The sequence below is a fragment of the Mytilus edulis genome, chromosome 11 (assembly GCF_963676685.1).
Source record: "Mytilus edulis chromosome 11, xbMytEdul2.2, whole genome shotgun sequence".
NCBI classification, from domain to species: Eukaryota; Metazoa; Mollusca; class Bivalvia; order Mytilida; family Mytilidae; genus Mytilus; species Mytilus edulis.
The window spans coordinates 17276812-17289391 of NC_092354.1; the positions used below are offsets into that span (position 1 = coordinate 17276812).

General features: G+C 32.8%; 2 long non-coding RNA genes across 2 annotated transcripts; one reads left to right on the top strand and one right to left on the bottom strand.

Moving 5' to 3' along the window:
- Positions 1–3784: 3784 nt before the first annotated feature.
- Positions 3785–10858, bottom strand: LOC139495256 (uncharacterized). The gene is made up of 3 exons (XR_011657297.1): positions 10839–10858; positions 7580–7671; positions 3785–3971 (listed from the first exon to the last, which is right to left on the bottom strand). It is a non-coding gene; the product is annotated as an uncharacterized lncRNA (long non-coding RNA).
- Positions 5772–6251, top strand: LOC139495255 (uncharacterized). Its single transcript, XR_011657296.1, has 2 exons — positions 5772–5805; positions 6061–6251. It is a non-coding gene; the product is annotated as an uncharacterized lncRNA (long non-coding RNA).
- Positions 10859–12580: the final 1722 nt, after the last annotated feature.

Sequence of the window (12580 nt, forward strand, 5' to 3'; positions counted from 1 at the left end):
AGCCCAGTATAAATTTTGTACTAAAAGAGTTATCTTCCCTTAAATGGCTTATTTGAAACAAATAGTTTAAAACCAAAAAAAAAAAATGATTTTTGTTAAAATATTTTGTATAATACGATAAATAAACAGGTTTTCTTCAAATAGAAAAACCAGTCTAACTATTGAATTGCAAATCTGTCTCTAAATTTGCAGATTTAGGCAAATAACTAGACCAATTTTGTACTGTGATTGTACAATCCAAGATGCGGTATACCATCAATCTACCTTAAATGAAAACTTACACAAAAATAAAGTATTTTTTTTATTACCACGCTTATTCATGTTATTGATATATCAAATTCCTTTGATTGTGTGATTATTGCCATGATTACATTGTGTACTAATCAACTTGTTTAATATATATAATATTATTTTTTTGTTGTTGTGTTATATCGTATTGTAAGAATTTACATTAGTTTTTTTTTAGTGGTACAAGTTTGCACTGGTATGATTTTTTTTAGTGGTACGAGTTTACAATTGTACGAGATACCTATAATTATTAGTTAAAAACTTCTATTTGTTGTATAATTATTTGGACTACATATCATGCTAGTCCAAATAATTATGACGTCTTGAAAGGCTATTATAATTTTTTTTCTTTGACGCCTTACGCTAGTCCAAATAATTATGACGTCTTGAAAGGGTCAAAGAAAAAAAATTATAATAGCCTTTCAAGACGTCATAATTATTTGGACTACATATCATGCATATGTAGGTATAACCTGGTCCAAATAATTATGACGTCTGGCAAGGCTTTTTTTAATTTTTTTTCTGGTAGGAAGGCGTCCCAGAAAAAAAATAAAATAGCCTTGCCAGACGTAATATCATTTGGACTAGATATAACCATGATAAAACAACACGTTATTTACCGTCTTATGTGACAAATTTCAGTCTGGACCAGCAGATAATAGCTTCTTCATAGTTTTCACGTTATAAGCAGTATTAAGTTTACCCTTTTGCTGCTCACTCCAGTTTGTAAAGAATAAAATAAATCATTGTCTTCTAATCATAAACTTACTTGTCTTACTTTTGTTTGTTTTGAAGGGAAACATAAGTCGAGGGAAAGAGACCAACGTCAATGAATAAAGCTGGACTTTGTGGTGACAATTGGCTTCTCTTTAAGGACTGGTATAATGGGCTGAACTCTAATATCAAATGGCAAGGACAAACGTCAAAAACATTCCTGGAATCTCAAGGTGTCCGACAGGGTGGTGTCTGGTCCCCAACCGCTTATAAGATTTTCATAAACTCTCTTCTCACTACACTCGAAACCTATCGTTTAGGTTCTCATATTAGTTCAATCTACGTAGGAGTTCCGACAGTCGCAGATGATGTCACCTTAGTTTCAAACTGTCCATACGAAATACAGTCTATGTTAGATTTACAAACTTTTCACGCTAATAAATTTCGTTATCTTATTAGTAGTCAAAAATCATGTGTATTAAACTATAGATGTGCTGACTCTTTCGACTGGTCTATTAACGGTGAAATTTTGGATACTCCGGAAAACGCAGTTCATCTCGGTATTAAACGTGATAAACTTTCCCGTTTAGGCACTAAAGAAGTTGTCCCTGGTCGCATTCAACTAGCCAGACAGACTGTCTACTCACTGATAGGTGCTGGACTTTATGGACTAAATGGAGTCAACCCTAAGGTTTCACTTCATCTTATCCGCTGCTACGTGATTCCCAGGCTTTTATATGGACTTGAGGTCATACTGCTTTCAAAAACAGACATTAGTAATCTTACAATATATTTTGTGAAACTTTTAAAACGTATTCAACATTTACCGGACCGTACAGCAAATGCTGCAGTTCTACTATTAATTGGACAAATTCCTATTGAAGCAGAAATCCACAAAAGAATCCTGGGTATTTTTAGAAACATTATTGATAATGATAACTCTGTCGAACGTGACTTAGCATTCCGTCAACTTGCAATGAAAACCGAGTCATCAAACAGCTGGTTTCGTAAAGTAGTTACAATTACAGAATTATATGATTTGCCGTCACCTCATGATCTACTTGTCAACCCTCCTTCAAAGTCAAAATGGAAAAAAACTGGTTAACTCCTTAGTAAACTACTACTGGATAACTAAACTAAAATCTGAAGCGTCAGAAAAATCATCTTTAAACCTTTTAAACTATACTGATGCCGAATTTGGAAGCATTCATTCTATTTGGAATACTTGTGGATCTGAACCTTACTCTACCTTATGTGCCTGTATCAAATCTAAGTTAGCATGTAACACTTATACTCTTCAATGTGATAAGTCTAAATTTAGTAAACGACAAATTAGTGCAATCTGTCCGCTATGTGGAACTGAGGATGAGAACCGGTTACATTTTATCTTGAGATGCAGTAGTCTAAAAACTTTTATTAAAGATGTTGTAACTACTAAACTTTATGATGAACTATTTAGTTCCGAAATCAACACTTTACATTTAATTATCGACTGCAGTGTATTTCATTTTCTGTCCAGAGACGATGTTTTTAAAGTGGAATGTATTACTAGAGGACTATGTTTTAAGTTACATCAGGTGCGATCGAATTTATTGAGGTAGTACTAATAAATCAATATCAAACAGCTTAATGAATAAGTGTGCAAATGTGACAATTGATAATTTGAAATGGAGCAACGAACATTTTAGAGTCCAATGACTTGCGCTCCAGTTTCGGTCATGTATTTATTCATGGGATGTATTTATTCTCGTGTGTAAATAGAGGTGGTGGTTACCCAGCAGGCACTCAACGTTGATTCAACGTTGAAACAAGGTTGTTTCTCAACGTTGAAACAATGTCAAATTTATGTTTGATTTTGAAAATTTGAATTAACGTTGTCATTTCAACGTTGAAAGTTCAACATCCATTCAACGTTGATTCAAGGTTGAATAGTCACTGTAGTTGAAACTATAATAATGAAATTTATTATAAAGCTACAAACACCACATTTTTTACCTGCTTTCCAAATTTTTGCTGTTGTTAGATGGTAAACAGGCAGTGTGGGTGTACATGTTTTTTTTTTAATGTTTTTCCCTCTCACCAATACCCATATGAACAAAATAGATAAGTTAAATGGAAGACATCTAAATAAATACATCAACTGTTACTTTAAACAACATTTGGTGCTTGTACAAAGTCAAAAATCTAGACCATAAATGTCATATCTTAAAATCCTGTTGGCAGAAGGAATAGCTGAAATGATTGTGTGTGTCCACTTGTATTTAACGATAACTATAGACATAATTATCTATTTAATTTATAAGTGGACACCTATCATTTTTGATATATTCTTACTTGTATAGTTTTTCTTGTTGTGAATAGCTATAAAAAGACAAATCATTCAATGAATTTGCACAGTTTGCATAAAAACTAAGACATGCACTTTATTCCCTGAGACCACAGAAAGGAAAGAAGATGTTGAATAGTTCTATAAAACAATTCTCACAAGTTCAAAGTAGTTTTTATTAAACGACCAACCAATGTTAAACCCTTCTTGAAAGTAGTATATATATCTAGGAAGAGTGAAGACATAATTAGGTCCAATGTGTGTTCAGGATGATCGCAATATTTACGAAAATAAGAAGATGCTGCATGACTGCTAACCAGACAACTATCCACAAAAACAAAGGTCCTTGATTATATATACATATATGTTATATAAATGTATATATTACCCTCATAAACCATTACATTAATACTTATTTACTCAGGAACAATAATATCAAAAATAGTAATACAATGATATTTCTTTTGATACAAGATTTATTTTATAAATTCATTTGTTATATTTGTCTCTTTTTGTCCTTATTGCATGTCATCATTCTTCCACCACCTCGGGATCTTTCAGTGGTAAATTTTAAGCAGAAGAGGTCTTTATCAGATATGTATTTCCAAGTGACATCTTTTTACTCTTGCAGTATATTTAAACTCTGGAAAAAATCAGATTATATATATATATAATAAATATAAATTGTATGTCCTCAAAAGATATTTTAAATTTGAGCCACTTTCAATTTGTTTCTAGAAGCATTGAAAATAAATAAAACCATAATGACGAAGCACATATTGTAATAAGATAATCATTAATAAAAATAGATTCAGGGGTTAGAAAATGTTGTTACAGATAACTAGCCCAGGACTTATTGGCAGCAGGATTTTACTAGCCCTGTTAGAAGAACTGCTAGCCCATCAAAACTGACCTGCTAGCCCATGTATGCCTTACAAATCAGAGTTTGCTGCATAATACATGGTGGGTGTCATGTTTTGAAGGGGACATTATACAACGTTTTAAACTAGTTTATTTTCTGGCAGAGAAAACATGTTTATTGGTTTTATCGTGTGAAACAAGTGGTTTAATTATTATATTAGTTGTCCACACATACAATTGAGACCTTTTATTGGGATGCTCGGGAAAACACTGCCAATATTCGCAGAACATGGTCTCAGAAATTTCATCCTGGCGCCACAGCCGACCTTGCCATGGGGAATCTTTCTGTCCATGTCACTAGATATGTTCTTTTCCGCTTTTCCTGATCGTATTTTACATTTTTCTAGATGAATTGTCAGCCTCAATAGTACCCCCTTCATCTACCGATTAATTGAAAATCTCGACAGAAGCAATGTACAATACCCCCTGTACTGAGAAATCGATATTAAAAGTGTGAGATATTGCAATCAATAGATGATACCTGTCCACCCTGAGTTATTTGTTCTATTTTTAAAACATGTAAATGTACAACAGAGTTGCGTTTAATATCGTAGGGTTACGTAGTGCTACATAGATTTTTGTCTACTGAACGAGTACACTGTAAAAATAATGCTTAGAATTTAAACGTGTTGCAAGACTTATGTGCTTGGGAAAGTGTTTAATTTCTAAGCATTAAAAACTAAATATGTTTTGGCTCTCAGCACTTTGCAATAAACATGTTGTTGTGCTAAACATGTTTAGCTACATCGTCAAGTGTATGAAGCTTAACGTATTTAAATTCAAAGCACTTTCAATATTTAGACACTTTCCTAAACACGTTTAGAATTACAACACATTTAGGCCGAAGACGGCATGCATACCACGTGCTAATTTTTGAGCGGGAAGAAGAAACAAAGAACCCGAAGTCAAAGGCCCCGCTGTTTACTTCTGACCATAACTGATCGTAACTTAACCGTTTCAGAAAGGTAAGGAGTTATAATTATACTGATTTTTATTTTGTACTGCAAATTTTAAATGATTATTGACAGTTATAAGTTTTATTTACAAGTACACTACCGTATAGTTAATGCAGGAGAAGAAAAAGGGGGAACCATCCCACGAAACAAGTGCTTGTAAGAGCTTTTAGTGTTCAAACTATCTTGTGTAAAGATAAGAGTTGTTTAATGTTCTATCATTGAAGCTAACACTTATTATTTTATATATAATATATGTTCTTGGAAAGGAGTTTGTGAGGACAATTTTCATTTGGTACTCCTCGGCAGATTATAATGGAACATGAAGGGAAGCGGAATCTGCCGAGTGCATCATTCGCAAAACCAGTGTCATATCGAGTTCATTGTTTTAGTAAGCACTTCCTAAATGCACAATCAACATTTGCTCAAAATAAATAAAAAGATGCTTGTTTTTCTTCAATAGTTATAAGCGGTTGTGCTTTCTTATATTTTTATTGATATGTATTGTTTTATTCTAGATGAGAGAAGTGTAGAGGAAATCATTTGTCTTGACATGCTAAAAGATATAAAAGAGATAATGCACAGTAGCAACTATATTGCTAGGTAAGAATCCGAAGTGTATTTGATTTTATAAATGTCAATATATATTTGATCAAAAGAATGATATTTAGCATGAAAAGAAGTTTTATTTTAAAAATATCAATTGACTCATCAGTACATTTATGCTTTTATACCACGGTTCTAATGTTGTTATCTTGATCTTAAATCATTCCATTACTTTTTGGTGTTGTAGTTCGTATACTTATATTTTTAGATTAATTCTACTTAGTTGCTTATCAATATTTTTCTATCTTTCAGGCCAGTGACCAGCAGTTGGGTACTAAGAAAGGAGAAGCTCTTATTGACTTGTAAAATGAAAACAGGACATTTTCAAATTGTTTTGATTGGTCAATATTATGTATATGTACGTTGATATGAATTTATGATTTTATGAGTTTATATTTGATTGTGTTCAATGATTAACTGGAAATAAACAATTACATAAATTCCTTTGTTTCATATGTTTTTATTTTGTTTTTAATCCTAGAATTAGTATAATAATAATTTAATTTCAAAAGTTCTAGACTGTTTAATGAATATTTGAAATGAAGAAAAAATGCAATAGTCGAATGTCGACAATTGAATTAAAGAAAATACTCGTTCAGATTGAAAAGGTATTAGTCACATTCAATTTGATATGGACACTCCAGTCTCAGGCTTGTTTGATGCATTGGCTCCTTTTTGTGATGGTATGAAAACATGTAGTATTAAGAGCTATCATACGTTTTACAGTCTAGCCTTCCGAAATATTAGTTTATTTGGGGTCTAATGAAGTAACGGCTTATCGCACTAAAACGATAAACATGTTTCTTCACGACCTTTTATGGTCTAAACATGTTTACATTCAAAACACTTCACAGCTAAACGTGTTTCCTGACAAAACACTTCAGAGCTAAACATGTTTCCAGATACAAAACTTTACAACTAAACATGTTTACAGTCTAAGCACTTTTTAGCAAAACATGTTTCTAGTCTAAACACTTTACATCTAAACATGTTTACAGCTCGTTATAGTTTGACACGTTTAGGCTGTTAGCACATTAAATACTAAACATGTTTAGATTTAAAACATGTCAAAAATCGGTTTCACAAATGTGTTTAGGAAAGTGTTTAGGCTCTAAACACAATTTTTAGAGTGTAGCTAGTCTAGCTGCTATCAATATCTATGTAGCAGCTAGGCTAGCTACTCGTTCAATAGTCATAAATCTGCATAGCCCTAAGTAGCCGCTACGATATTGAATGCAACCCTAGACCTGTACAAACCAGTTCAAATGCTTCGAATCCCGGATGACGTAATTGAATCTGATTGACTAAGATAGAATAGGGATGAAGGGATTTTCCACTATCTATTTTGGAAACGCCAATAATGTTTTGTAACTAGTCCGTCGGGCATATTGGGTTAAAGTTTTGATTGCCCGAGGCGCAAATGATCTAGTCCCGGGCGTCGGGCTAGTGGATTTTTTAACCCCTGAGATTCATTAATGTTTACTATTAGTAGTTTTTTGTTAATGAAGAAGCTTCAACCTGAGTTTTGTAAGACTGCGGGTTTCACTATATGTTATTGATGACAATGAAAACACTTTACCTAAGTAAGACGTTTTTTTTTATTGATGACTGCACAATTCTATTAACATATATATAAAATAAAGAGCTTTACTAGAATAGCTTAGATATAAAGACAAACATAATATGGTATGTAAGGTAAACAAAATTAGAATAAACAAAAGATTAATCTTTGAACACAAATGGTATATAGCTATACAGACAAAAAACCTACCTTTGATGATTTTTAAGACTGGAATTCCCAAAACTGAATTTTAATTTTGCTCCACTTGATGCCTTTTAGCCATTGGTCTGTTTGACAAGCTTCTGTAAAATAAATAATACATGTTCATGATATCAGATAATGGACTGCTATAACATTCAAAACCAGGTTACGTACACATTAATGTAAACATGCATTTCTCATATTACACAGAGTTAGAGATCACTTGAAGATCAGTAAAGGCTCAGACTGACTTGTTTTTGTAAAAATAAAACAATAAAAGTATCAATTTTCCATGATCGTTCAAATTCAATACTTTGTTGTCCAGTTGAAATTCATCGTTTAATATGATCGTCAAAAAGTATGTGGTTTACCAAGCCTTAAAGTTAAACTAAAAGACCAAGCCTTAAAGTTAAACTAAAAGACCAAGCCTTAAAGTTAAACTAAAAGACCAAGCCTTAAAGTTAAACTAAAAGACCAAGCCTTAAAGTTAAACTAAAAGAATCGCATATATATAGTAAAGAGTAAACTTGATCTCTTTTTTACTAATAACAGCTCTCTAGTAAATAAAACTGAAGTCATTCCCGGAATTTCCGATCATGAAATTGTTTATATTGAATCCAACTTAAAACCTAGAAGAGCAAAAAAACCACCTAGAAAAGTTTTCCTATACAAAAAAGCAAATACTGAACAAATTAAAGAAAAGCTAAATGACATACATCTTAACAATATTACAAACCTAGAAAATCTTACAATGGACGAACTTTGGGATAATTTCAAAACAAAGGTATTAAAAACCATGGAAGAGTCAATCCCTACTAAAATGATTAATAACACCAAACAAAAACTACCATGGATTAATAAAGAAATAAAGTCACTGAAAAAGGAACAAATTGTTCAAAAAAATGAAAACAGACTCGCATAGTAAAATAAATAAACAGTACAGGGAAACAAAAAAACTGCTTCAGAAAGAGACAAGAAAAGCTTACTGGACATATCTGGAAAACATCGTTTGTTACGACGAAAGCTTACAAACCTCGCAAACACAGAAAAAAATTTGGAATCATATCAGGTCCACCAAAAAAGACAGTTCAGGAGTTGCACCATTAAGATCTGAAGGAATGCTGATAGACGACACAAAACATAAAGCTGAAATACTCAATAAACAATACCACTCTGTTTTTACACCTGAAAATGATAAAGAACATATACCAACTCTATCCGACAACTATCCGGCAGAAATACATGTAACACCAAATGGCATAGAAAAACTTTTGAAAAATCTTGATCCATCTAAAGCTACAGGTCCAGACGAAATACCAGCACGAATTCTTAAACAATTTGCACCAGAATTTGCACCACATCTCGCTTTCATTTTTAACACATCTTTCTTGAAAGGAGATGTACCAACAGACTGGAGACAGGCAAATGTGATCCCTATTTTAAAAAAAGGCAAAAAATACCTAGCCAGTAATTACAGACCTGTCTCTCTAACATGCATTTGCTGCAAACTGCTCGAACACATTGTTGTAAGTAACATACTAAAACATCTGGACACACATAACATCCTTGTGGATAATCAGCATGGCTTCAGATCAAAACGCAGCTGTGAAACACAGCTACTTACTTTAAGTCATGAACTACTTAGTAACCTCCATAATGGTGTACAAATTGATCTTATTATTTTAGACTTTTCCAAGGCATTTGACAAGGTACCTCACAAAAAGTTATTAAGGAAGATGGATAATTATGGCATAAGGGGAAATACCTGGAATTGGGTAACAGCCTTCCTTGGTAACAGAACGCAACAGGTTGCCCTTGACGGAGAGGTATCTAGTCAAATGCCTGTGGTAAGTGGGGTGCCCCAAGGCTCAGTTTTGGGTCCACTACTTTTTCTCATCTTCATTAATGACCTACCTGCAGCAGTAACATCAAAAACAATCTTGTTTGCAGATGATTGTATCTTATACAGAAACATAACAAATCAACAAGATTTTACCATACTACAAAATGATCTAAACTGCCTAGCCAATTTGGAACAAACTTGGGGTATGCAATTCCATCCAGAAAAATGCAACTCTCTCACTGTGACAAGATCACAGTCACCATTCAAACATGACTATGTATTAAAAGGCCACATCTTAGAATCCATCAGCACTGCAAAATATCTCGGTATCACCCTTTCTCACAACATGTCTTGGGATACACATATAAATAATATTACTTCAAAAGCAAATAAGATCTTAGGCTTTCTAAAAAGAAACTTAAAAATAAATCAGGAAGAAACTAAAAGTTTGGCATACAAATCCATGGTACGTTCAAATTTAGAATACTGCTCTTCAGTTTGGTCACCTCACACCCAAAAACAAAAAAACCAACATTGAAAAAGTACAAAGAAGGGCAGCACGCTATGTCACCAACAGCTACCACAACACCAGTAGTGTCACTTCCATGATTGACCATCTTCAATGGAAGTCACTTGAAACTCACAGAAACATCAATCGAGTCACTATGCTTTACAAAATGTCACACCATCTCATTGCAGTAGACCCAAACCTTTACCTCTTACCACAGCCAGTCAAAAACACCAGATTCACTAATTCATTACAATACCAAACATTTAGCACAAGAACAGACTACTTCAAGTACAGCTTTTTTCCATTCACAGTTGTTCTGTGGAACTCACTCCCACAAAACGTCATCAGTGTTAACTCCCTGGATCAGTTTAAAATACTGATCCAGAGTCAGTATATTTAGATATCTAACCTGTTTGTAAATAATGTAAATGTGTTAATTTTTGTTTTGTTTTTGCACCATTTTTTTTTTTTTTTTTTGAATTATTGCACAAATTTAGTTATTATATTTTATTAAGTGTCTGTTTGCGATGCGCCGACGTATAGTCATCAATGTAATGATGGATCGTCGTATGATGTAGATGTAGATGTTGGGAAATTTACCTGAGCAAAATAATGTCAACACTTGCTTGTCCCCCTTTTTCTTATATGAATCTTTAAGCATAATAATTGTAACAATCTTTACCTAAACTTTAAAATGAAACTAAATATGCTTTCCACATTAAATGCTCTTAGAAATAGTATAATTGGAGGAAATTATATATGATGGCCCTTCCATGTGTTCTGATCTGTTTTCTGGAATACAATGTTGACGTTATAATTTTCTCTAATTGTGCAATATGATACAAATTCAGAGTTTCTAATCACAATTCATAAATATAACAAACCGTGATAGCCACATGCAAACATCTACATACCATAAATATACGTGATAAACTATGGAAAGCCAACGGGGTCAAAATTCTTAATTCGTAACTTGTCAATTCGTTACTTGTAACTGTGTAATTTCTAAATTGTTAATTCGTAAATTGTTAATTTGTAACTGGTTACTGTGAAATTCATAATGCTTAATTCGTAAATTGTCAATTTGTAACTTGCACCTTTGTAGTTTCAACATTCTTAATCGGTAAATTGTCAGTATGTTACTTGTAACTGTGCAATTTCATTCGTAAATTGTCGATTTGTAACTTGTACCTTTGTATTAAAATTCCACATTCTTCATTTGTTAATTGTCAATTTGTAACTTGTAGATTTCAAAATTCTTTATTAGTAAATTGTCTTTTTGTATATTGATGTTTTGTAACTTGTAACATGTGACTTGTCGATTCGTGAATTGTCGATGTGTGAAATGTCGAAGTGTTAAATGTCATCGTTGTATTATGCTAACGATCATTATGACGACAGATGGCGCTCGGGTTCTTCTTCTGTGTATAAGCCTCCTGTAAGTAGGAGCACCGCCATATGGAATATATACCAAAGGAGTTTAAATCAATTATGTACAGCGCATACATATAAAAGATAACAAATAGATAAATACATTCATTTTGTTTGTTTTATATGGCATGTATAAAAGGGACTCGGTTTTATATTGAGGTAACCTCGTATAAACATGTTAGTTTACTGTACTGGTCACCAAACCTGCAATGAGGTGTGTCACTTCCTTAATAAGGTATATAGATGTGTCGCTGGAACGGGCTTCCTTATCAACTTCGCAAATATATTACTGTCACTTGGCAAGAAATTTCTACTTTATATTTAACCGGGTCAAAACGAGACTAAAAACATGAAATATAAGACGGTGCTGGAAAAATACTAATATTGTCCTGGGCCCGCAAATTTTTTGACAACCATCATTCATTAATATTATAATCTCAATATTAAAATTTCAGAAAAGAATGTAATTATCTAATGATATGTTTTAATACAAGAAACAAATGGACGAACATTCTTTATTTAGTTGGCTCCTGAGTAATGAAAATAAATCAGGAATCTGATGTACGTACAGTAGTTTGTTTATGTAATTTATACGTGTTTCTCGTTTCTTGTTTTTTTTTATATAGATTAGACTGTTGGTTTTCTCGTTTGAATGGTTTTATACTAGTAATTTTGGGGCCCTTTATAGCTTGTTGCTCGGTGTGAGCCAAGGCTCCGCGTTGAAGGCCGTATCTTGACCTATAATGGGTTACTTTTATAAATTGTTATTTGGATGGAGAGTTGTCTCATTGGCGCTCATACCACATCTTCCTATACCTATAAAAAAATGTTTAATGATATCATATAAGTACTTTGCAAAACGAACTGAATGAAAAATTATTTTAAATGAGTCACTTAGTTGATGTATACTTTATCAAAACTGTGTTGAATATGCACTTTTTTTGTAATAAAATCTAAAGGAACCAGAAAACTAATCGAGGCCCTAAAATTTGAGATATTGTCAACCGGAATGCTAGAAAACCGCATATATTTTAATGGTCACGTCAATAATGGGATATCATATGGTCAATAGAATAAAATGGTCCGATAATAGCATTTTATGATTAATAGAAATCGTTTGTAACTAGTACCTGAGGTTTTCAGTAATAATGTAGTATTTTAAAGCCGACTATATGGTTTAGGTTTTGTCATTGATGAAGGCCGTATAGGTTGCCTATAGTTGCTT